At 40.6% G+C, this 27,406-nt stretch overlaps 1 protein-coding gene across 1 annotated transcript in view; it reads right to left on the reverse strand.

The window, feature by feature from the left end:
* EBF2 (early B-cell factor 2) overlaps positions 1–27,406 on the reverse strand; it is a gene marked incomplete at its 5' end in the record, with an annotated part of 140,776 nt that overhangs the window by 104,174 nt on the left and 9,196 nt on the right. The gene's annotated exons all lie outside the window — the stretch shown is intronic.

Below are 27,406 nucleotides of genomic sequence, written 5' to 3' on the forward strand. Positions count from 1 at the left end.
TGCATCATATTTGCAAGGGCTTCTGGATCTGGGAGGACTTACTAACTTAGTCATGTACCACTCAAAAGACACAGAACAGGCTTAGGCCTGAATGCTGGACTGTCATGTCCACACAGCCCTGCATCCGAGGCAGTTCGGCCTTCCAAATGTAGAAGTGCTGGAAAAGATGATGCAGAAATAACAAGTGGCTCTGCCTGGAGCCCACATAGACCTATATGCAATACATTTAATACTGCTTCCAGATCAGCACAATCCTTGGCCCAGCAGGATTTTCTGAGCTCTCTGCTAATGGAATAACTTACCAACACTCCAGATAATCTCACTCAGATATAAGAATGAACCACAGACAGTGCTATATTAAAAAACAAACTGCCAACTTCTTGATTAAAGGAGAACAGGGTTGCAGTATCCAGCAGCGGAAGCTCTATGACCTGCTGCATTTCTCCCTAAGGCTACAGGAAAGAAGACTGCACAGGAACAGCGTGCAAGATTTTTGCTGCTTCTAGGATATTGGTGTTAAAAAAAAAATATATTGATGAACTACTTTGTCATTGTTAACAGCATTGCTGACAAACTCACAGCAGGCCCACTGAGAGGAAGACAGCAGCGTGTCTACTGAATGCCTGTTGTAGCTGAGACATGTGCTCTGAATTAGGCAAGGTGTGTAAATTATGACAGCCAGAGCTCTTTAGAGAATGCCCAGGTCTGAAGGATTCTGGTGCACTTTTGTTGTTGCTGCTGTATTTCCCCGTAGTTCTTCTCTCAAAAGAAACCTTGCTCCTTGGAGAGAGCATTAACAGGCTCCAGCTCCTGAAGTGTCATTTGACAGAAATAAAATTGAAATGCTAAAAAGAAACTCCAGTTTCCTTTCCTTATTGCATTCATTATTTTATTCTCTCTAACTCTAGCCTAACCTCAGAGGAGAAACAACAACCACACTAGGCTGGGGAAGATGGGGGAGGAGAAAGGAATGAGGCAGACAACCAAAAAACATGGTTTCCTTTACAGAAACTCATGCATGTAACTAGCACCCTGGTAACATCTGGGAAGACCTTGCCTGCAACACAGACTGCCAGATGGATCCCAGCAAGCTTCATTTCCAGGAATACCCCTACCAGGGCAGTAACGCTCAACGCTGCGTCGTCATTACTGTTATTTGAAGGAAGTTAGGCTACACTGCACTCGGTCATTAAAAAAAATAACACTGAAAAAGACCTTGAAAGGACATCTGTTCGTTCTCCTGCCTTCAGGCCTATACTCCAAGAATGGCAGTATCTGAGAAGACGTACTAGTCCATACAGAACAGAAGCAGCAGCAAAGGAAGCGAGATACCAAACTTGTAGGCTGGCTAGCATCTGCAAAATCTAGAGGAAGAACTACAGCTTTCTGCTGACAATGCAGAACAGACAAATGGATTGAGCAAATAATCAGGCTAATTGTTCTAAGAAAGGCAGGTTTTTCTCTGAGTGAACTGGCAGGCATTTGCTTTGTTGACCCACTTCAGTCCCTGGGCTATATGCATTTTCGTCAAGACAAAGAGATTGGCAGTCCAGAAAAGCAACACAAACTGTAACACAGCTGTGAAGAACCAGGGTTAAAATCAAACTTCCCATCACAAAAAAATATGTAAGCCTTTCAAGATGAGATTATTGACCTTTCTTTGAATGTCAGCCTTAGCATATAGTCTCATACTCTACAGACATCCTTCCAAACACACAGATCAAAGTCCTAATCATAGATTAATTTTGGCACTGTAAAACTCGTATTTTACACTTTCAAAAGCAGAATCCATTAACTCAATTCAAAAGTTGTAAAGAAAGTGGCTCTTAATTAATAAAGATATTCTGAAGTGAGCACACAACCATCAAAATAGTAAGCTGGTAATGAAAAAATTAACGGAAGAGTATTTTTAATACTACAAAAGATACAAATTAAATCCATTGGAGAAATACTACTAATCAATCCTACTCCTTCATGTCTTGAAACTTTATCTTTGTTTTTGTCTCTGGATCCCCAAACCCTTTTCAAATTCTCTACCAAAAAAATCTGAAACGGTCATAATACAGTTGTCTTCATTATTAGTTATGCTCCTTCCAAGAAATGTTTTGACCTCAAGAAGTATTGCAGCACAACTGTTCATCTTCTTTGAGGCACTTATTGTCAGAAAAAAATGTTGGGTATTTTCCTTCCAATAGCTTCTTGCTAAGAGACGAAAACTTTGCATAAAAAGTCTAAAAATTAATAGTTAGAAACACAAAGTACCAACCAACTTCCAACCGTTTCCAATTCCCACCATTATCGTGCATTTGAGAGGAAGTTTCCTTATATCAGCGTAAGTATAGAGATGCTAGGCTCTTTACTAAAAACAAAAAGATTCAATGAAATATTTAACCATCAGAAAACACCACTTCCTCTTTCTGTTGAACTAGACTTCATACTTTGGCTCTGAAAACATTGTGTCGCTGTTCCACTCGGCGTGGCAGCATGTGGGCGGACTGGGTGGTTTTGCACTCAGTGCAATCATGGTCATTTCAATCCCATTCTGCTGCAATGCTCAAAAATGTTCTAATTTTGATATAATTAGTGGTTTATTGCAGGGAAAATTAACCAAATGAAACTTTATCAGCTGTTTAATTAATACTCAGTTTGCCAGTGCTTTTTGCCAGATATGACTGTGTTGGACTTATTCATTCCACTGCTACTACAGGGAACGAGCTCAAAATGCCAACTCACCACTGGTGCCTCCAGTGCAGTACATGCTAACTCACATCTTTGGCAGCCAGCCAAGATGCCCCTCATGGAAGACAAAAGAGGACACAAAACTGAGGTGCTACCATGATAGATGAGTTATGTGAATGATTTCTGGTGTCAGTTCTACAGTGTTCCAGGAGTCACAGCTACAGCATCGGATGCAAAGCCAGCTCCCCTTAGGGCCTAAGCAAGAGCAAATAAGGAGACCGAAGGACACCAAGGGAAGCCGTATCTTCTGTTTGGTAAGGAATAGCCATCACTACCCAATTCTCCTAACCAACTTGACATTGTATTAAAATTTTTTTTAAACTTGTTTACAGTTATATTACGCTGGTAAAAGAAATTTAGACATCAGTTGCCTTTAAGTCCTGTTTGGAATATTTCCCATATAGAGATATACCAGTTGGACAAATTTTAGGCTGAGATCCAAAGCTGGGAGAGTATTTTGATCAAGAAAAGCTAACACTTGCATAAGCGCAGTTCAAGGTTTTTATCTGTGCAGGATTTTCCTTCATGCTCAAAAGGCATGAAAGGCACCACTGAATTTCCAGCACTGTAAAACCTTCTATCTAAACAGATATTTATTTCTAGTTCCCCCCACCCCGGTTCTCTTTAATACTTCAGTATCTAAACATCTTCCAGTCATGAATATGTATAGTCAGTAAGCTAGGCGAGTGTAACTGTCCTCCACTTCACAAACAGACACAAAACCACCTGAAACGAAAAGAGAGGGTACAGGCTTTGAGTGCCGCTGTCAGTACAGACAGACAGGCTTCTGAGGGAGGTGATGCAGCAGCACGGAGCTAACAAAATGAGCTATACTGACTCACCTGCTGAAAAGATTCTTACCTACCACTACCACAAGTCAGCCTTTTTGAATACCACCTTAGCAACAGGCACCTGAATGAGGTCTCCCAAGCTCCAGACTTGGGACTCACCCACAGGACACACCTTCCAATATGGGATCTTGTTACTTCCAACTTTCCTCTCTCTATTCCAGGCCTAAACACATCAGGTGTCGCTATCTGGGAACAACGGGTAGATTGAGTCATTTCTTCTTTGGAATGGAACTACAGAGCACTGACAGCAGACACTGCTGAAGTATGTGGCCTGAACCAGCCCCGATACGCATCCCCTGCTTCCCAGTCACAGCCTAGTATTGGGTGATGACATTTTGCAGTGGGAGGTCACTGTGCATTCATATCCTTCCTTCTAAAATCATATCCTGTCTTCCCTGTCACAACAGATGGGCGACACCATTCCTACCTGCTCACCAAAACAGCTTGCAAGTCCAAAATAAGATCACACAATATATTTCCACAGACTTTCTTTACTGCTCACTCCTGCTTTAAGTCACAATACTACAATTCTGGTTTAGCAATCTGAAATGTCATAGGATAACAAGTCAGGCTAAGAAGGGTCTGGTTATTAGTACCTAAATCAGGCTGAAAAGCTGCAAGTCAAATTTTTCATAAGTTAAAGTTGTAATTGAAAAAGATAAGCTTTTGCATTATTTTTCTTTCACAATTTTCTTCCTCATAGTTGGTTACGGAAGCTAACTGAAGGCTTCCAACTGAAAATACTCAAAACTGACTACGGAAATTGGAGCAAAGGCATTACATTACTTGGTTAAGGCCAGAACAGGAAACTGTATCAGATACTAAGATTACAACTCCAGAGTTCCTGGCTTATACTTCTCTGGTTATTCTAGGCCTTCTCCTGCCCTGGAGTTACCAGGGCTGTCTCATCTCTTCAGAGAGCATGGCCACATCCTACAGACTGGATTTTACTAATGGCTGGAGTGATAGCGTAACATTTCCCCGTAACGGTTCCTATAAAATACGGCTCTCCTTAGCGCTAAGAGCAAAGGACAGAAACTGGCACTAGAAACATTTTAAAGCAGAGCAACTGGTCAAGTAAACTTTTGCAAAAAGAGGCCAAACAGCAGCTTCACAGGGGGAACTTGAAAAGAGCTCAGCTCAGCAGTTCTTACCAGCACTCCCATGAATCACAAGGCGGCTGCTGGGAACCAACACGGATTGCTACTGGCACTACACAGCTGGGTGGGCCTGGGACGTAGAGAAGGGTTCGGAAAGAGAAATGCAAATAAGACAACCCATTCAACCTAGTCAGTTATCGGTGCAAAGGGGAAGAAGAAAAAAAGTCAGACAGGACTTCCTTATGAGTGAGTGTTCAAAACAGAAGGCCAAGCCCCGATTCTGAGAAGAGACAAAGAATTTGGCAATCCTACGCAAGCTCCTTATAAGATAGAGAGCGCACCATGGGGAGAAGGGGGACGTGGTATGCAGGAATAATAACCAAATGGGAAAGCTATTCTCTGTGAAAAAACATGTACCATCCAACTCACCAGGCCATTACAACAGGTAAAGAGAGATGTAATATTATTATTGTCTAGCCATAACACTATAAATACATTCCGACTTGACAAATTCTTGAAGAAAAAAAGAGTGAGTGTCTGCTGTTACTGGTCTAATGAGCTAACTCTGAAATACGAGCTAAAGACAGCTCCCTAGCGGCTGCTGACTACTCCACGAACTGAGAGGAAACCTCTTTCAGAGTCCATCAGTGCAAACCGTTGCTGACAGCTCGGGACTACACAACACACAGATTTATTTCACAGACAGCCACAGACAGGAATTTAGCACCCCAAGCTGGCCTCCTGCTTAGCAGAGAAGGTGTTAAAATGCAACCACGAAGAACCTGGCCCCCCTCCCTACACACATTTTCTTCCCTGACCCCTCCTTGAACAAAACACAGTAGCAACTAATCAATTTGGTCACCTGCTCCAGGCAGCAAAACACTCACCAGGTTCCCCCTTTTTCCATCTCAGTCCCCCCACCAAGCCCCTCAGCCCCCCCCCCAAGCCCCCCCCCCCCCAATCGACAACAACCACCTAGTGGAGGAAATCCAACGAGCCGAACAGCTGCTCCCAGTGCCAACCAAGTTCAGCTGCAGTGCCGCCGAAACTCCCAAATATTTTGCATGACCTTTCATCTTACAAATTCATTTATTTCCAAACTGCAGCCAACTCCTTTTGTACCTGACAGCTTGCAATCACTGAATTCATCCAAAGAGATTTAAAGAAGGAGAAATTGAGAAGTCATATGCCCTGCTGATATGACCTAACCTGAAGGAATTCTGTTTTTTTTTAAACTTTGGTTTCAACTTTTTAAATGTAAGCCTTTATTATTATTGTTTCCCTCAAGATTTGCTTTTAAAGATTAAAAGGGATTTTCACATCATTTCAGTTTAGTAATGCGTTGATAAATTGGGGGTTGAAAAAACAGGTCAAACTAATCACTGCAGGTTCTCACACACACACAAATGTTTATACATATATACAGAGAAACTTCATTGCTATTAACACAACGGGAAAAGCTCTGAGAGATCCCCCAAAACCAGAGGAAATGTGATACAGTTGACAGTGTAGCTAGTACTGATTAGATATACAAATCTTGCCTGCTCACACATCATGCTCCTATTTTTATATTTTTAGGAAACAAAGAGTCCTTATTAATGGCTATCTTCTTGTTAGGAAAAAAGGGAGGGGAATAATTCTGTTTATATTTCTCAATCAGGCTGCTGACTTTCACACAAAGCACTAAGGCAATTACAGTGGCTAGTGCACTTAGATGACAGATTTAGCAAACATCATTAATATTATTATTCATTTACTTAATTCATTTCTTCCTTCTTCCATTCCTAGAGACAGCACTCCGAGGATCTAATACGTCCCTCTGATAGTGAATGTAACTCCCATTAATGTTGGACACCTGCCTTCGGGGAAGCAACGCACCGAGTTACAGCAGGGGAATATATTAAATAAAATACAGCAAGAGATTCCTTAGCAGGGCCACACTAGGGAGAGCACTAGATGACCTAACCGAGACGGAAAAGACCTAACTTTTATAAGTCTGATTCCATTGATAAAGCAGCCTAAAAACTAAGGATTCAAAGAGAAAAATAGTGTAAGAACATTCTGAACACTATAGGTTAAATTTTCTCTTTGGACACTGACAAAAGATTCTTCAAACTGACTTTATTCTCTCCTGAAAAGAGGTCACTAGTGCTATCTACCATTAGATAAGATGATTTAGAGCAGAATTCTTAAATTGAAAAGCAACAAGCTAGAAATGTCTTCATTTTCAAAAGTTCTTAAGAGCCAGCAAATTCTGTAACGTCAGCTGCTGCCTTTAAACTAATGTTTCCAAGCCAGCTATTACATTTGGATTATAACTTCTATTCTAAACTCTTAGGCAACACAGAAGATCTCAGTCTAAGTAGTGATGGAGGAGCTAAAGCTTAACTTTTTGACATTCAAGACCTTGGTCCATAAGCAGGCCAGCTTCAGAGAAAGACTTCATTTGTTGGTTAAGAAACAGTCCACAACCAGCAAGATTCAGCCCTTCACAATGCTGTCACACACATACAAATCAAAACCTTTCCTGATGTCACTATGAACAGCTTGAGATGATCCCCTCGCCATTCAGTTAGAAGCTGGTAGCCTTTTAGCTCTCTAAGCAATTTCTGATGCATGTTAAGAAACTCTCTTCCTGGCCCAGAGTAACCAGGCACTGTATTAACCAGATTGCTCAACAGTGACAAAGTGTATTTGCATTCCAAGGTGAAATCTATTAAGGGGAAAAGATGAAGTGTGAGATTTCAGTGCAGACGAGGTGATCAGATAATGACATTATCCTAGACAACACAGGATATAGTTACCATTTTAAACTGAAATATTTGTTTACTCTCTTCTCCACCCACCAACCAAGTACATGAGACTCCAGATTTTAACACGAGATACAGAGGTGAACATCAGGGGTAAAGCTTCGCACTGCTCACAACTCAGCTTAGATAAGCATCCAGCAGAAGCCTATGAGTTTGAAAAATCAGATAGGAAATCTCAACACAGACTCTTCCCCCCCCTTTCACTTAGTTTTATACAAATTGTCCTTTCCCATTTCTCTAAGCACATTTACAGACATTTAGGTATAGTACTTTATTTATTAGGAGGCTTATTCTCTTTGAGAGAGCCCAGTCAAAGAACCAGGTTACTGGCCAAGATTAAAACTTGAAAATAAGACACACCATAGTTCCTGGCACCACAGGTGAGCATTTGCTTTGCCTGCCCACAGCAGAAGGCAGTAAAGTCTGCTGGGCAGAGCATTTCAAGGCAGCTTCTGTTGATTCTATTCTCCTCCCCAAGTTGAGTTTTGACTCTCACAAAACTACATTCCTTTTCTACTTTCCTCCTTTGCAGCTCTAGTATTTTAGGAGGTAAATTCTACTAGTACAGCCTGATACAATGTTCAGAGCAATAAATGGGAATACCTTGATTTTTAGATCAGATTCTGCTCTCACATATAGACCAAGAAGAGCAATGAATGAAGGGAATTAGCAAAGGTTCGTTCCACTGCACCAGTAGAGGGAGTGAATTACAGTATCTCGGTGTTCTGCTTTGCCTTCTTTAAATCTAACCCTTCCTCCCACTCCATAAAACAACCTCTTAGGATTTCCCCCTTTCCTCTCCCCGCCGCCGCAGCAAATCCTAACAGAGACAAACCTGGAAATGTAACTGAAGCCCGACACAGGCTTCAGAAAAGGGGAAAGGTTCACAAGCCAGAGGCTCAGCTTTTCCCCTTCCTGTTGTCTCATGTCACCAAAATGAAAAAACGCACCACTGCTTTTTGAGTCCTGCACAGTTATAAAGATCTCTACGCAGTCCTTTCCCCAGAGTCAGGATACTTCAGGTTGAGAGCCTGTATTTGGCTGGTATATTTACCTGTTCCACCTGCACTTCAGGCCTTTTCTTCTTATCTATCTGTGGTTGAAGAAAGAATTTCAAATGAGAATTCCTTAGTGCAATTATTCCGACTCCTTATTGACTTCTTCAGCCTAACTTCCCCACTTTCTGGTTTAGAAACGTTAAGAAGCTGCCACAGTAAAAATCAAATGCTGAAAGTCTTGATTTCTTGATTTTTCAGCCCAAATCAAATATTACCAGATTTACTATTTTCTAGGATGGGGGTTTGATTTCATTGTGTATTTTCACACACACACGTGTACAACATCCAAGAAAAGCAAATGCTCTTAATTCTTGGGGAGGGGGTTTAAAAAAAAAATAAAATCAAAAGCACTTCCACAGAACTGGGGCGGGGGGGGCGGGGAATGCAGCCCTATGGAAACCCTCCTAGAAGCTTAGGAATACAATTTCTTATCAATAGATCAGGAAACTCATTCCTAAGGTTTTAATACTATGAAAAGCAGCAAGGGATGTAACTTTAAAAATTAGTTCAACATGGCTAAGACTGAGATCCCACCCACAAAAATGAGATTTTATGTTCAAAAGTCTTGCTTGTCTGATCACTGGTCTTGTTTTCTTATCCTGAATCTGATCGTTCCCATTAATCAATTTCATCTCCCCAGGTTTCTTTTCCATTCCCAGCCTCCTTTTCCATTCCACTTCCTCCTTGTTGCCCCAATTTCCCAAGACATTTCCACCCTGTATTTTTCTAAGCCTGTTCAGCTACCCATATAAAGCAATTGGAGATTAAAAAAAAAGACACAATGGGGAGAGATGAAGCTCACTACAATATATAATATTACATTGAGCAAGGGTAAATCTATTGTATACTTGAAAACATTAAAACTGCTTATAGCTCTGGCTGTACCAATGCAGCTTTTCCAGGCTGGGGAATTAGAGTGGGTCAATTCCTCCTTTGGGCTCCCGGTATCCCTCTGCACCAAGGTCTAGAGAGCATCATTAAGATATATTGCAGAAAAGCTAAGAATAACAACCAGATTCAAGAGCAATACATCAGGCATGAAGCGTGGTGTTTTGGTTTTGGGGTTTTTTTTTAATCCACCTCTTCACTTTACCCAGCAAGATCTAATCTTCCTACATCACATACTTTCCTTCACTGCAATCTCGCCAAGGGCAGTATCGCTTCTTGATAATATAGTCTTTGTATGCACCTACAGAATTAAAAGAGATGCAGGGGAATTTGAGGGTTGGAGGGAGATAATTTCAAATCAAACATAAGAAAGTATGCACAGCCAGGTGGTGTGAGATCAGAAAAAGACTTCTCCTCTCTGATCCATACTACAGATCTCACCTCCTAGTGTCCCACTTCCCCCACATACACATAAGTCTCCCTCATGTCAACACTGTATATTGATGGGGGGAAAAATTAAAAATAATAATTAAAAAAAAAAAAAAAAATCAACAGTAGCAGCAAGGAGCTGTCTCTTTTACTGTTGGCAACACAGTAGGATTAGGAATGTCCACAATGCTATGCACTCCATATACATTGGCTGCAAGACAATTTTTGACTCAAAGAGCCTACAATCCAAACCAATCACAGCTGAACAGCAAGACCTTCCTTCTATAAAATTCAAATTAAAAGGTGTAAAGAATAGTCATTTTACTCCCATAGTCTTTACCAATTAAGCTAAGTGTTCAATATGGTCAGGTTGCCCTCTAATTTTGATTTGTCCCCCACCCACATGTTAACTCCAACAATCGATTTTAAAAATTAAAATAATTGTTGCAATTTGCTTAGCTTAATACGAAGCAAGAGCATAATGTCCCCTCATGAACGCTACTGCAAGTGGCTACATAGCCTGACCCTTACTTATAATCCCTGTAAATTCACCCAAAAAGTCATGAACTACATAATATTAGTTCTTACAGACTGACATATTTCCCTGATCTTTCATGAGCCACATGGGGAAACAGTTTTCGCCTGATCTGAATGAAGAAGAAAAACAGTGATCCTAATCAACCGTTTACCCTTAGTGGCTTCCCTAAACAAATCTGGGAAAGAGCTTAAAGGCTTGGGAATATCCTCGACCCTGCTTGATGCACTGTAATAACCCTACCTAATTATACTGATATAAAAACTAATTGGAAAGATAGCAAATGTCAGGGTAAGATGCAAATTGTAGGGTGTTAATTGCTGAACAGGTGCTGGAATAGAATTAAATGAGCATCTTGATTAGGAGAGTGGAAAAAACAAATGTGGACCCCGAAATCAAGTTGGCCACGTGAATTATTTAGCAGCCTCCTTGTACCAGCAAAAGGTCATGTTGATGTGACCTCTGCTTTGTGATGGGTGGGCTGGCAAAACAATAGTGAACTCCAGGAGAAAACACAGCTTAGGAGAGAAATGAGACTATACAACGTATGAAATTTTCAATAGGATAAGGGAGGACCTTTTTTTATTGGTGGACTTACAGGTGGATAACATGCCAGTAGAAAGTTTTCCATACGGATCACTGCAGTAATACAGAGCCATTAGTCCTAAAGCTAGGGAAGTCCCTGGCTGCAGGAGACCATACAGGTATACTACCTGGTCCTCTTCTGCCCTTGCAAGCACAGAAACAAGGCTACTGCCATTTACAGCAAATATTTTGGGATATGAATGTTGGTCCAAAAATGGACTAAAAGCCAGTTTTTGTATTTGCATAGAACTTAACAGGATTTTCATTCACAGCCAGAAATTCTTCAGTGACGCTACTACGGTAGTAATTTTTTTTTTCCACACAGGCCCTCAGAACGCCGTATCGTGTTTCAGTTGCCACTGAACGACCAGCAAACAGATTAGCTCAAATAACATCAATTAGAACCAGCAGTCTAGAAATAAGAGACTCTATCATTAGCAGTTATTATTTGTGGCATACGAGTAGAGTAATTTTTGTGAAGGATTAAATCCAGCTTCAGTTATCCCTAATTTTGAATTTGAGACTACTTTTCCCTGGTGAAAAAATGAGAATTTTGCAAGAGCATCCTGGGGGTAGAAGAAGGTTTTATAAAGAAAAGCTTTTCATTTTTAAAGACAGTTTCAACAAGTGACAGAACCTACTGAAATGTTTTGCCAATTAGGAGAAGAGTCATGACAAAATATGGACACCAATTTAAAAAAAAAAAGATACTGAAAAGATTTAAACCGTTATTCAGTTAGTTCTGTGAATTACTTTACTATGCATCACACTGGCTCAAACAACTGTGGTGTAGGGAGAAAGGAGACCTTTTCCATTGAGTTCACTTAAGAAACAAACACATCTCAATGGATGGTAGCAACCACTACTAGGTGCTAGCTGAAGCGATCGCATTATTTTAGGAGCAGCTAGAGACTCGGTCTAAAGCAGGACTCCAATCCATCAGGCACTTTAAAAAGTCGTAGCACAAAACCCCCTGCATTGCAGAGCTTCCAATCTAAACAGAAAGGATAGAGAAGGAATGTCTAAAACACAAGAAAACAGGCCAGTTGTCCTGGACAGGCTTAAAATAGCAGGAGCCTAAAAGAGATCTTAAAATTAACATAAGCAAGAGCCCAGTTTCAGGCTTTTAATACTGCCAGTGAAGTGCAGAGGACTCACAGCATAAGAGCTGGATCTTAATTTTTTGCCACATACTAACAAACTACTCACTGTCTCTCCCCTTTTAAGTATTGCATTCCCAAATGTTTGTGCACCACAGTGCACTGCAATTGTCTCTAGACTAATTCTCCATTAAATATATTTCTACATATCAGACCCTTTTTGCAGAAAACAGAACTAAGCACAGAGTTCATACAGACAGTAAGACGCTGTTTCCAGTATCATTCTGGCACCCGGTAATGGACAGTGTTAAAGCAGCGGTGAGGATATGACCACCTGTGCTTTTGACAATTCCTCAGGAGGAAAACTAACTTGCACAAGATGACAGCCTAAGTCAGTGACAAAGAGACACTGAGCATGAGAGCGCCAGCTCCCTTTTCCCCACCCAAATGCTGGAAAAGTCAATAAAGATATCTGCAACAGTGCCAACTCATGAGAAAGGCACGTTTCTCCTCTAAGAAATGCAAGAAAGGGACAACGCTTATAGCGCGTGCTCTAAGGTGGGTCTGCACACAGATGAAGGATGTGCTGCTAACACACTGCAGTCAGAAACGAATAGAAACCATTTCAGAGGAAGATGAAGCATTTTACACAGATCTTTGGGGGCAAGAGGAGAAGTATACTTAAGACTGAAAACTTAGATTTATGACACTAGGACCTGAAGTTCTCTTTGTATCGAGGGGGTATGATACACCATGGGTGACAGAAGAATAGAGTGGGTACACCACATTGCAGTGCTCAGTCTCCTGGGATAAAGACACCAATTCATTATCTGCACACCATCCTTCTTGGGGCCTCCGCTGCTAGAGGAGGTAGCTGCCAATCATGTTCCATTCTGCAGACTTATATTTAGTGCTTGCAGTGTGGGCTAGAAGCAGCTGCAGGGAGAAACCGACCCAGTTAATTTTTCAGGTTCAGGTCTATATCTTGAAGGGAAAGGGCTGCAACTCAAATCAAGTTGTCTCTCCAATGACTTCAGCTTTAACTTTGCTGTTCAGGGCCACTACAGATACGCAGGGTGTACTTGAAAAGTTGTATCTGGGAGAGGGGGGAAGAAGAGAAGACAATGACAGAGAGAGACTCCGTTTGTGTAGGGTTAAGCTGAGCAAAATCTTGGCAGCCTGTTAAAATCCTGTAGGTATTGTACATGGGTATGATCACGGCTGTGCTGCAGGCTATTTTATACAGCTATGTAGAACTAGTATGTTAACAACTATCCTGTACTGCTCTTTACCAATGCTGACGCTGTCCCAAAACAGCTTATGAAACAGCTCTAGATTTCTTATATAGAGAAAAATAATGTACATGAAAGATACAGGGCGCTTTTTTTTTTTTTTAAAGCACTCATATTAAAGCTTGCAGGAAGATAAAACTTCACCCACACCTGCAGCTTACAGTAATGTTAATGGGAAGTCTTTCACATGCCAAAGATCTGAGTACAGGAATATTAGTGAGCTCATAAAAACTCATTCAGAAGCTAGAAAAATGCTAGAATTACTTCTTAATCTTAAGTGTAATTTAATTCTTTTTTGACATATACAGTACAATCCTTAATTATATTATGATATAATCACTCCTCAATGTGCCAGCATGTGTCTCACTCTCCATCCCCATTTTTACCTCCTCATTCTAGCTGCTTCTTCTACCCTCTTCCCCAGCCTCCCGCTGAGCCTGACCTATTGTCAGGTCCTAATCTTCCAGTCAAGACACCTAGTCCAGTACAGAATTCCTCACCAAACCTTAAAGCCTTGTTCTCTTGAGCAGAAGTACCATTTTCCCACATTGCAAATAAGTCATGAAGAGGATGCTCCCAAACTACACACAATGTATATCCACAAGTGTAACAGACAAGCCTTAGTGGATATAAACTATCTTAGCCGCATGCCAATTCACATTAGCCAAGGAATCAGAATCCATGCTGCTCTAAAACCACCTTTGATCTGTGCAAATAGAGAGCATTTATATGTTGTCAGCTTTTCTCTTGCTAAAGCAGTGCTCTGAAGTGGACAAAAACAGCCATCCAATTTCCTTACACTCCAAAGTGCAGAAAAAGACAGAACTACACATATAACACAAAGAAAAATTTAGCTTGGGAAAAAAAAAAAAGGGAAACCTGAAGCTGCAGAAGAAAATAAAGGGGAACATAGTCACATCAGCCATCACAGAAATGGTTAAGGTCGCTGCTTCTGAAGGGCAACTGTATTTTAGGCAAGTTATCAGGCAGGGCTACTATCCTGCTTGTAGTGTTTGGCTAAATAGAAAAAAACCTGACAGTGATACTTTTTGAAGGCACCGAAGGAAAGCTAGAAAATGAGAGAACCAGATGTCCCTGACAGAACGCTGGGAAATGCTTGAGATAAAGGGGAAGGAAAAAAAACCCCAACCTTTAACCAAAACGTCCCAGAGGATATTTTTTTTGAGGTTCTATGTCAACAAGTGACACTGACACAACACTGTATACTTTTTCTCCCCTCTTTAGCAGAGGAATTTTGACTGCCCAGATATTTTGTCAACATCAAGTAGAATGATTTATACTGGCATGGATTCAACCTTAAAAGTCATCATTATTTTTCTTCAAGGTATTGAGCACCCATGTTCCTAATGAGAGTAGAGATTTGGAAAAACATCACTATTCAAGTATTCACTCATACTCCAAATTAGTATCTAGCACATTCCAGTTAGAAGACCCAGTGAAATTTCTAGTAGTAATAAATTAAAGGATCATTTAAAGCTGTCCAGAATAAAAACTTAAGATAGATCCGTAAGATAAATGTCATGTATAAAGAAGGCAGACCTCTTCAGCTTTACCAATCATCCAAGCCAGCACTTTTTGTTTCAGATTCATGTGAACGTAAGAATCCTAAGTTTCATCTTTTCAAAAAAGGAAATTTCAAGAACTGTAGTTTCTTATGGAAAGTTTGCAAGTGTGAAACAAGCCAGAAGCCCAGATGGGAATCCTAGTTTCATTTTTCTTTTCAGGACTTAGTTTCAACAAAATATTTATGTACAGGATTCTTGATGTTGATGCTAAATAATATCAAGTGCTAATTGCTTTGCTGAATCGGGACCCATTTACTGAAATAGCTTTTTATCAATGTTGCATAAGAAAACCTAACCGCATCTCTTCAAAAATAATTAAATCCAATTTGTATTGGCATCAACACTCAGCTTCAAGTCTAATTTCTTTATGCCATCAGCTAATTTCATCTGTTCACTGTGTACCGGCTTTCGACTGCTTTAAACGTCTCTGTAATTACCCTCCCTATGCCACCGCTTTTCACTCACTCAACGATCTTCCTCTAAGGTTTGGCGTTTTTGAAAAAGAACGTGTGTGTTATCTGGCTAACACAAACGCACCTTGTGCAGTCGTGCTTTGGCAACATAGCTCTTGGGTACAGAGCCATAAGAGCAAGGCAATTATTTCCTTCCTTTCCGATACAAGCGTCTTGCACAGAGCTGCAAAGATCAAGACAAGGACCCAGCGGGAAAATATGGTAGTGGAAAACTTTTCCCCTGGAGCAAAGGAACAGACCTAACTAGAGCAAGTGAACACCTACAATTATCAGGCTAAAAAACCAGCTTGGTGATACAGTCAGCAGCAACAATAGAAAGCATAAGAAGTGTGCAGAACTGATGGCACATCCTGTGGAGAAAGTTGACTAGTTCTTTGAGGGAAGCACCAGGAATAAAAGGGAAAGACTGTCAGAGGAGCAACTTTCTATGAGGCTTACGGAGCCTGAATCCTGAAAGGATTTGCAGTAACTGACGGTATCATTTAGTTTGCTTGGGATTCACATTTCCAACAAGAATAGTTACTCTACTCTTCTTCTTTAAAGGGATGAAAAATCCATGAAGCAGAATTTTCTCCCTTCATGCCAAAAACTGAACAGAGAGAAAAGGGCTCAACATTCCACAGGCTGCAGAGCTGGAGTCATTTCGCTCGCTAATCATCCCAGGCTACGTGGGTATGAAATTATGACATTTTGAGCTTTAAAGCTTCTATAGCCCAGACTCTTCCAGCTCAATCACTGGGCTACTTTTTCAAGAATAAATTAATTAGTACTTAACTGTGTGTTTTAAACTGGCATCACAGTGTCTAAACACATGAGAAAGAATGCTCTTTTCAGAAGGAGGTCAGCCTGTGTGAACTGACTCTGCTCCACCTCAACTAGCTGTCATCATACTCAAAACATCTTCTGTTGTGGACAGACACCATCAATGTCATTTAAATTGCCATCACAATTAGTACTACAGAATCACCTAGCGCTCCTAACCAAGATGAATCTCTCCTCTGTTATCCCATCTTACTTGCCAAACAGTCCCCACTTCAAAGGTCTTGCAATTTAACAAGGCATATCAAGGTAGGTTAAGGGAGAAGTGATTTGTCTCAGTTCCTCTGCAGGCCACAGGAAAGGGAGTGCTGGAAATGTATTTCAAACATCCTAATTTCCATCCCTTCCACTAGAGCACACTTTGTTAATACAAAGTGCTGGGTTTATAACAGGCGTACATGTCTGAGGTAGGACCACAGAAGGCCAGGTCCCCAATCTGATCTGTGAACACCAAATTTATAAAGCTGTGGCCTTCAGAGTCTGATTTTATATAGCCTGTTGCCCCAAATTTACTCTTTACATGACCTCTTTTTTATTGATGCAGGCTTAGGGAAAGGGCTGAAAATGAGGAGCTGTATGTACTGATTTCACTGATCATTATGGGCTTCCTCTAACTCGGCCTTTTAATTTCATCTTGCTTCGGTGGCAAACCTAGGATAAGAATAGGTTAGGACAATTCCTAGAGTTTGCTAAAGGATCTTGAATAAACAGAGCAACAAGAAGCTTAAAAAACACAGGCCAAAAAGAGGACACTGGACTACAGATTTTCTAAAGTCAGTTAAAATTCCTCATCCTATTCTATTTCTCTTCCCCTTGGAGATATACTCATCTTACAAAAAACCTTACCTTGGAGTTCTGCCTACTGATTATTAAGACATAAAGCCATATATAAAATTCTCTCCAAGCTGCCTTAATTTCCCCAAGAACAACTGCTTGTGGACAGTGGAACGACTTTCATACACAGTTGTAACAGAGCCTAAGCTGATGGGCACATTTGTATTGTCACCAACAGCTTTAGTCCTCTTCCCAGCTGCAGGCTACCCTATTTTGGAACCTTGGGCGTAGCGCAACAGTGGAAGGAGAATCTGTGTAAACTACTGCACTGCCATTTCCTACAGCCCACAGAAAGTTTCCTGCTGGAACAAACAAGAAAAACAGGGTGTCTGTCAGGCTGATGCTAGACTGACAGTCCTAAATGGTGTTTCTACCCCACACATCTCCTGAAAGGTACCAAGGAAAAACACAACACTGCTGGACAACACTTAGTTCAAAAACAATAGACTGGTTAAATGCAGGACAAAGCTCAGCTTTAAACATTCAAGGAATAGAAGTGCATGTGTACTCAGAGAATTATCAAGTGGCTTTAGAATCCCAATTCAAAATAATATATAGCTTGGTCTTATATAATAATATAGAAAGAGAAAGGGAGCAAGGGTAAGGGCTGCAAAAACACTGGCAGAAAACTGTAAGGTTTTCTTTCCCAAATTGCAAGTCTTTTCTGGAAAAGCAGCCTGTTTTTCAGTCCTTGGTTTTTGTCTTTTTTTTTTTTTCCCAGTGAAAATACACTTTTAAGTGCAGATTAAAAAGCTGATTTTAAGTTTTTTAATTACCATCTCAATGAAAATGTTTTTGCTAGATGTACTGCCACTTGGAAATGGCACCCTTTGAAAACGGCTTATAGTTGGACCTCAGAAAAAATTTGGAGGCACCCAAAATCCTTAGTTGCTTCTGAATTTTTTTTTTGCTAAAATATATATAACCACTTCCAGAATACTTGAATACAGCCTTGCTCTTGCTTCCACTGAAATTAAAGGAAGTTTTGAAGTGGATTTGCACAAAAGAAATCCCCAAACCCATAACATACTATATAAATAGGAGCCCTGATGGTTGTTCTCTGTTGCAATAACTAAAAAAAAAATTTTAAAATCCCTTCAACATGACAAATGCCATCATCTGGTAAAATCAGCTTTATGCCATCTCCTGTCAGGTGTGACAGCGCTTGGGAGTTCACGAGAGTGGCAAGTGATTAAAAGCCACCGTAGGGCAATCAGTTGCCACTTCATTTTATTTTATTTTCTTGAAATAGCCTTTGTAGGAAAGATACAAACCCACATAGGAAAGAGCAACTCCTTTTGCCTAATGGGTTCATAGTCACCGAGACTCAGATTGACTGCTTAAAAACAACTCGGGAGCCACAAGTAAAAGACAGAAAATTATTGCTTCCTGTCATGACCAAATATTAAACACAGCACACACCTAATGGCTCTATCACTCCCCAGGGAAGAAGCTTTATGAACAATAAAATCCCAGCAGACTTGCACTGTTTGGACTTAGAAGCCTCATTATAGGCTCACTGATCCAATACAATTTACAAGCTCAATGGACTCCACTTGAAGGAAAAGCCACCAAATATGGAGTTATAAATGGAACGCCCATGGAGAAATAAGCATTTATTTGTGAAGGAAATTAGCAGAGAACAGGAGATGGAGAAGAAAAAAAAAAAAAAAAGAAAGGTGGCTTGGATGACAGCAGCACATTAGAAACCAAATCAGAGACAAAGAGGGGAATATGAATTACGCTTGCAGAGAAGAAATGCTCTTCCAGGACACACTTACATGATCCAGCCTGGAACACATAAGACTTGGATTCCACTCCTCACTGTGTCACAAACTGTCTCCTACGTGATCTTGGGCAAGACATGTAAGCTCTTAATATCTTAAAAATTATGGGCCTGTTTCCAACTGACTTAAGCAAGTTCCAGATATAGGCAATATACTTACAATCTCAACCTCGTCTTCATTTTACAAGGACTTTGGGTGATGTTCCAAGCAGGACAAATTATTTCATACCCTATCTGAAAACAGGAAATGCTACACATTAATTGGGAGGCCTTCTTCAGATGTGAAGCACTCGCTTCAGAGAGGCTGAAATCCTGGGACATTTACAGGGTAGAAAATATACGAGAGCCCACCAGAAACAGATGGTGAAAGAAACACACAAGGAAGGGATGGACAGAAACAAAAGGTTCAAAAGGAAAGCAAGAGGCAGTAACAAAAAATGTTAGGGCAGATGAAGTGACAAGTCCATAAAACCAGGTCTAGACGGAGGCTGAGAGGAGTGCAAAAGTGATAAGGAAGAGTATTTTAGGTCATAAATACACAGAAGATGCTTTCATTAGGATGAAAATACTCTGAAATATTGGCATTTTCAAAGATGAGTGCGGATGGATTCAGGCAGACCCATTTTCAAAAACTTGAGTTGTAGAGATCCCAGGTCACACACTACTGCTTTACATACCCAAAATTTCTTTTGTGCTGTTTGCGTAGTGAATTTATCCTCAGCTTCTATTCCCAGAGGTCCTTTAGTTCATGGGAAACTTTTATTCCATTCCCTTCTCCACAACTACCCAACTCATTGACTCTAATGGCTCCTTACACCACTATCTCATCTGTCTTTCTGAGACCCCCTTATTATCAGCTGACTGTGCAGCCATTTAACCTCCTCACTTGCTGTTTATGAGAACACAACACGAACTGGAACAAATTCTCCTTCTTGCAGGGACAAAGCTTCAATTTAAAAGGGGACAAGGATTTTTCCACACTCTGTTTGAACTTTGCTCAAAACTTTATATTGCTCAGTCAGGATTCAGCGAGCCAGTAGCATCAATGTTTTTTATCTCAGCTAAAGCACAACCCATCTAACAAGATGGGAATTCATCCATGCTTGCTGTCCAAACTGCACTAAAGCATCATGGAAGCTTATCTGATTTATGCAAAATTGCTAAAATCCTTTGGGTCTTGTCTTCATTGGACTTATTTTCTTAAGGCTTCCAGGCAGTAGTAGCAATAGTCAGATTTTATTTCTTTAAATTATATAATATGCCCTTGCTCAGACTTAACCATGCTCCCCTTGCAGTTCTGAAACAAGAATACGTGCTAACTGTTCCAGTTACAGACTTTGTGGAACTAAAGCAATCGGTATTGGTTAACACTCCCACCCATTACATTTTTCCTTCTAACATACCAAAAAGGCAAGCACTCCATTCAGAGGGCTCAGGTGAGGTGCTCAGGACAAAATGGCTGCACTGTCACACAGTGGCTAGAAGCACACGTGTACAAAAAGCTAGTGGAAATGAGGTTCCAGTTCTGTTAGCTTCCTAGTAAATCTGTGCTTGAAATCAGCAGCGATTTAAACTCATTTATTTTTTGCTTAGTTTCGAAGCAGCAACACCTTCAGCCCCGCAAAGGGGGGGGTGGGGGGCAGGGGGAGAATAACTTTTTTATCACCCCAAAACAGTCTCCACCCTAATAGCAAGAGTTTTCCACACCACCATAGTATTTTCACACATCAATTTTCAGCATATTTATCTTTGCATTATCAGTGAAAGCTAGAAAAGCACACGCTATATTTGGTTTACTGTTAAATAGAGACTATGTCAATGGCTAGAAAAATATAGGGAGTCTGCAATGGAGAGAAAGGAGCAGAACCCAGGACTTCCACAGTTCAAACTACTTCCTTAACCACAAGTCCATTCTTCATTTTTCTAGCACACTCAAAGAGATCTTTAAGCTTCTTTTGAAATCACCAGCTTGCTCGAAAATCTGTTGTCTGTTGACATTAAAAAAAAAAAAAAGATCAAGTGACACAAGCTAGTCTCCAGTTTACTCCATTTACAAGCTTTAAGTAAATGCAAGTACGCATCAAAGATTTCACAATGCTTTGGACACCAAGATAGTGAAGATATTTTCTTTTTGCCTAAAAGAGGGGAAAAAAACAAACAAACAAATTATGCACTAAAAGAACCACTTGTGAAACGGCTAGGATAGTGCACTCTAAGTTACTGACTCCCCACAAACATCCAGTCTACTAAAAAATTCATAAAGAGACAGATGGCACAACAGCAGCTCTTTGCAGGAGAGCAGGGTTTAGCAGTGAACAAAGGACTTTGACTCCCTAGGACAAGAGGAGAGATCATTGTGGGGTTTGGAGGCTTGGAAGGGGGGATTGGAGCATGCGGGGAGCTGAGGAGGGCTGCGTCTAGCTGTGGCTCCTTGTTTCACCCCACAGCAGAAACAGATTTGAGGCATTTATTCTACCTTGGCAGGCTTACAAGGACTATGGCGAACAGAGTAGAACAAGAACAATCCAACTCCGCCATGTAGATGAAATCCTCCTTGCAGTAGAAACACGAAAAATAAAAACAGAAACTCCAAAGATCTGAAACCAATTTCCACAGCTAGGTAATTGCTAATACTTTGCATTAGGGGGGAAACTGAGGCATGAAGATACGCGACTTGTTTAAAGTGACATGGCAACTCGGTATGAGGGGGAATTTGATCCAGGCTCTCCATTCATGCTGTTCTACCCCTAAGCATTAGGAAATATCCTTGTATTACCCAATGGTTTTTGGGATTAGCCTGAAAGGGAGATGAAGGGATAAAGAACTTTTTAGACAACTGAGACTAAGAGAGAGGAAAAAAACCAAACCACAACAACAACAACTACAACAAAAACACACACACAAAAAAAAAAAAAAAAAAAAAAAAAACAACGAATAGCCAGAAGTCTGCACTTATTTTCAAGCCAGATCCTTTCAAATGAAAGATAATCTACATACCCTTTTGCCTTTCTTAGAGAGACGGAGTGGGGAGAGTGGAACACAAAAAGACATAAAGCCCAGTCCTATTAATGTGGACACCTCACACAGAGCACTTTTAACACACAGCATGGAGACTACAGGGGCATAGTCAGAATGTTTAAGCCTGGCAACAGCTGTCTTTCCTAAAGTGAGTTTTAGTGTTTGTGAAACGTGCCAGCCAGCCAGCCTGGGAGAGTGCAGGCCTCTGTTTATCTGTACAGCAGGTAGGGCATGAGTATCAGCAGGGAAGAAAATCTCTATCCGTGCCGCCCCATTTCTGCATTGAAGGGATGGACCCCTATGGCACAAGAATGTAATCCAGTCTCTCATGCTTCTTTATTGAGATGCTAACAAGTGTGCCAGCTGTGTTCATGCTTTGGGCTTTTTCTATAAAAATAATAATCATAAAAGCCTAGATGTTTACAGCGTGTGTCAGCTGACCAGTGTTGTAGTTCAGCATCTACTGAAACCACTGTGCCAAGTGCTCAGCTGGTGCAAGTCAATGGAGCACTGCTGACCCAGCTGCAGATCTGGCCCCATGCCTCCACCCACTGGTTAGTGCATGTCTCGACCCAGGGTAGTATTGCGCACAACCCAGCAGTTCACTCAAATCCCATTCATCACTACAGCCACTGCCCCACTAACAATTGCAATAAATAAAAGGCGGTAACAAAACACATTTATTCATTACAGGACAATTAGGAAGAGTTTAGGTGAACAGTAGGAGGAATTGAACCCAGGATCTCAGATTCTTAAAGCATCTGAGCTAAATGACCTCATTCCATCAGCTCAAAGAGAGCAGAGGACTCAAGAGCCTCCACACAATAAAGCCATAAAGACAGCTGACTACATACAGCACAGAGTTATGCTCACATTTTGCAGTGGTGTTCCAAGTAATTTCCCCTGTAGTAACAAAAAAGTCTGTCCCATCCCAGTTGCATTGCATTGTTTAATTGAATTTAGATGTTTCATTTGAATGACATGGAAATTTCTTTTGAATATTTATATATTAGAAGAAGGAGGGGAAAAAAAAAAGGCAAATAAACTGTTCAACCAAAAAAGTCACACGGTTTTCCCCTGCACCCTGGAGGCTTCAATTAGATCACAGCTTTAGTAAACTAGGTAAAGCATTAAGAGTAACAAGCACACAAAATAACCTGCTCTAAAGAGCTTAAATCTTCAAGAAACACAAAGAATAAAAAAATAAAATAAAAAGATCATTCACACTTGATGAATGGGGAATTTATATCCAAAACTATACAACTCGCCTGAAATGACAGAGAAAATCTGCTGTAAAATGAGGAATTAAATTAATTTGCAGTATCCACAACCTCTCAATTATAAGACCAAGTTCCTTTTTATTCGCATAACTGGGTTGGGAAAGGTAGCAAATGAAGGAATTATAACATAGGCGTGACAAAATACAGCTTTCTTTTGGGAAGTATCATCTTCAAAAGAAGAAACTTCCACCCTTCTATCTGAAAGCCACCCCAACCCATCCACTTCATATCCCTCTCTATGGTTTCAACAGAGAAGGAAATGTTAGTATGCAAAGTTCACACTAATTTCCAGGAACTACAGGGAACGTTAAGAACCACCACTTCAGCCATGAGAAAAAGAAACAAAAACACATTTCTGAAGTCTCATAAACCTAACAATTCCACAGGTAGTAACTTCAAAGACTAAGCAGGAAGACAGGATAAATACAAATTATGATCACTGGGAATCCACCAGTGCTATGATCCACCATGGGAACACACTAGAACCAATGTAGCTCTGATGAATTTTGATCTTGTACACAAAGTTAAAGCTTGCTCTAACATTTTGAGAAGTGACCGTGGCTTGTGTTGTCTAAAAAAAGGAACCTAAATACTCTAACATACCCTACAGATACTTGTCGGTGGGAGAAGGTACACAATAAATTTCAGTGAATAAGCTCCCTTTCATAAAGAAAAGTGTTAGTTTCCAAGAGCGAACAAATAAATAACTGCAAGGTCCTTAGGATCTAAATCTAGCCCCCAGAGCAAAGGTCACAGCAGAAATGTTTTATTCAGCACAAGAACTTCTGGAATTCATTCAAGGAGAAGAAAAATACCCAACAACAACAACATGGCTGACTTTTTTTTCCCACTGAACTATTTCTTCCTTTTCAAACAGGGATACAAGTTTCCACGATTTGGCAAACACCGATGAATTGGGCTCCCCTACAGCAATTAACAGGTAAACCAATACAATAGTCTTAAGCATCAGTCTCTGGAAGCATAAAAAGCAAGGAAACGGGAAGAGAAACAAATAAAGGGAAAACACTGTACTGCTGGTGGAGTTATGTTCATTTGCAGCAATTTACAATGTAGTCCCTAAACTCAGCTAAATGTGGTGCGTGTTTAGTTCAGTGCAACATTGGATGGCGGGTTATAACCTCAACCGATTTGAATACTTCACGAGTCTAGTGAGGTTTGTAGGATGCATCTATAGAGCTGTCAGAAGTATGCAATCATAGCACGGCCAAGCGTACCAGGTGCAGCCACTTAGTTAGCTCAGGCAACAAAGAAAAACAATGAAGTTGCAGTAGCACAGACATTGGTGTTTCTCTCTACCCAGTATCAATGCCTCTCCTTGCTTCTCCACCACCCTTAGAGGTACCCAAAGTAGTTAAATTTAACTTGTGCCCACTCATGATAGGAGCATACCTCTGAGTACCATACAGAGCTTGCTTCATCTCGGATTCTAAACCCCTCCACCTTGCAGCTCCGCTGCTGTTGAGGGAACCTGCTTGCCACGCACGGGCTGCTTGTACAGTAAAGCAGCTTAGAGATTAGTAACGTGGTACCCTCCTGAATCCTTTATATTTGAGTTTATAATCCTTTATATTTTGAGTTTGCAAATCAAACACAGAACTTGCTAGACCTAAGCCTTACACAGCTCAACCTGAAACGGCGTTCCATCTCTGCTCTCACACCTTCACACCCACTATAGCTTTGAAGATGTTGGCCTTTTCTGTGCTGTACAATCAAACCGTGTTTTAACCATGTAGGTCCCCGCACACGGCTGGAATTACAATGCGGGTGGCACCTCCCGAGTGCCAGCCACAATCTTCTCACTCACCCTTACAGCAGGAGCAAAGCATATTAATTAACCTAGGCTCAAAGGGAGAGCCCAGCACCTTCAGACAACCAAGTTCTTCTCTGGCCGCTCTAGTCCCATTTCACTTTGTGTGCACTGTTTAGACATGGCTCTGCATAACACAAATGTCTTTTTGTAATCCCTTCTTTCTGTTTTACTTCTTTTTCTTCACTTCTCTAGAGTCACGCTAGAACGCAACAGCTGCATTGTTACATGACAAATTTTTACATTTACCTATCACTTCAAACAAAGAAAAAATGCCTTCAATCCAATTCTTATTTATTTTTAGAGAAAACCTGTATTTCATTTTAAACTAAGAAAACACCCACCATGAAGGCAACACTGAACTGAAAACCTTACCATATATTTACATGATTGCAGAGGGTTACAAGTTGCATTTCAGAAATTATATTCCACCTGCTACCAAGTTCTTAAGCATAGATGTTTATTTCTAAAGAAGCCATGTAAAGACCCCCTAAACAAATAAGAACCCAATTATTTCCCAAGGTAGTTCAGAACACATGACTCTCCAGCAGAGTTTTCTGCTTCTTTGAAAGAGAAAGATTAGACCCGTTGAATGTAGCTTGGGAGAGTGGACTGCATAGGTAAACTCCTAAGTAGTTGGACTTACTGCTGTGGAAATGTCTGAGGATGACAGACCAGACAATGAATTCCTCTGTGCACAGACATGTACAGCATACCTTCGTTATTATATTTGCATTACAAGTGTCAATTAAAATGTAGTACACAAGATTATCCCTCACTCCTCAAACCTTGTTTAACTGGGTGAAGTGGTGGAATAGAAATAACTGTACAGAAGACGGAGTCATTTGCTAGATGCTACACTACTGATTAGCAGTAGAACAAGGAAAAAGATTTAGCTTCGAGCTTAACTTCTATTCACCACACTGTTCACTAAACCATGCCACCTCCAGACAGCAGTGCAGATTTGTCATCATTTCTTTCCTCTGTGGCCTAAATCTGACTTAGTGACTGCCGTTAAAACCAAGTGAAAACAGCTTTATTGGGCTGTGTCCCTTACTTCTCTCACCTACCTTATTATTACCCCTACTGAACTCCAAATTTCACTTGCAATTTTGAGACACGCGCAGAGATGAAAGGAAAGAACTGATACTCAACAAGAAACTGCCAGACTGAACCTAGAGGACATTTCCACGCAAACAGAATACCTATAGACAGAATGCCTACTGCTGTCAGCAGGTAAGTTGCAAATAAAAGTTCTAGGTTTAGAGCAAGTTAGGAAAGCTTAGGACTCACTTGACCACACAGATGACTTGTGATGCACAATTTACACACAGCTGTTAAAAAGAATGAACCTGTTCTTTCTAAAAGTTTCACTGCCATTGCATTTTATACCAACAGATCTCAAATCCCCACAGAAAGCACCAGAAAATTCATTTTGCATGAGAACGTACAGCTTGCTCAAGATGAGAAATTCAGTTAGTGGTAGAAACTATGCCCTTCGTGGTCTTAATTCATAGGCTAATACACTGCCTTACATCATGCTGCTTCTCCAGCAGTAAAACAAGTTTCAGAAGGTTCAGACTTCAGGTTGGAAAGCTCCCAAATGCAGATTCATACCAAACATCAACACAGCCAAAAATAAGCTAGAAATTTCATAGGAAAGGTCAAGATGGCATATCTAGGACTTCTGCTTCTAGTCAGGAAACTCACTCCCACACAAACAGCCCAGTTTGCTGGAATTTCCAACTTTGGCCCCAACCACAACTTGTAAGTACAAAATTAAAAGGGAAAACCGAGGGGTAAAGGGAGTGGAAACACCCCATCACATCATCAAAGTTCCAAAATTATTTACATTGACTCTGTGATGAAAAAAATGAAGGAAACAATTGTAGGTCTCTATTCCAACGAGCTTAACCATTCTGAACGCCAAAAAAAAACTTGACAAGAAATACTATGACAAATAATGCTTCTTAGAATGTCAATAGAACGTACCAGACATATAGATATAAAAACTAAATCCACAAGCAATCCACTTCAGCATCAGCTCTCCACTAGCCCCTTGTACCAGCTGCTTCAGGGAAAATAAACTCTTTTAACAGTTGCTATAGAACAATCTGGGAGGGGAAGGTTTCTTCCTGACTTTTCCTTATTTACTGTCCTCCTTCTGGAGATCTTGGTTGTGTACTTCTTTTTGAAACAGCTCTGTCTATTCTTATTTTTCCTTTTTGAATCTTGGTGAACTCCAGATCTCAAACACCACTTTGAGTCAGTGAATTCCACAGGCTAGTTTTCTAAGCCTCCACAAACACTATTTTTGATGTGCCAGTTCATAATTTAACAAACCACTGCTCTCCCCTATTTGTGTTATTTACCTAGAAACTGGCAAGCAGAACCT

The sequence above is a fragment of the Phaethon lepturus genome, unplaced genomic scaffold (genome assembly GCF_000687285.1).
Source record: "Phaethon lepturus isolate BGI_N335 unplaced genomic scaffold, ASM68728v1 scaffold51913, whole genome shotgun sequence".
NCBI classification, from domain to species: Eukaryota; Metazoa; Chordata; class Aves; order Phaethontiformes; family Phaethontidae; genus Phaethon; species Phaethon lepturus.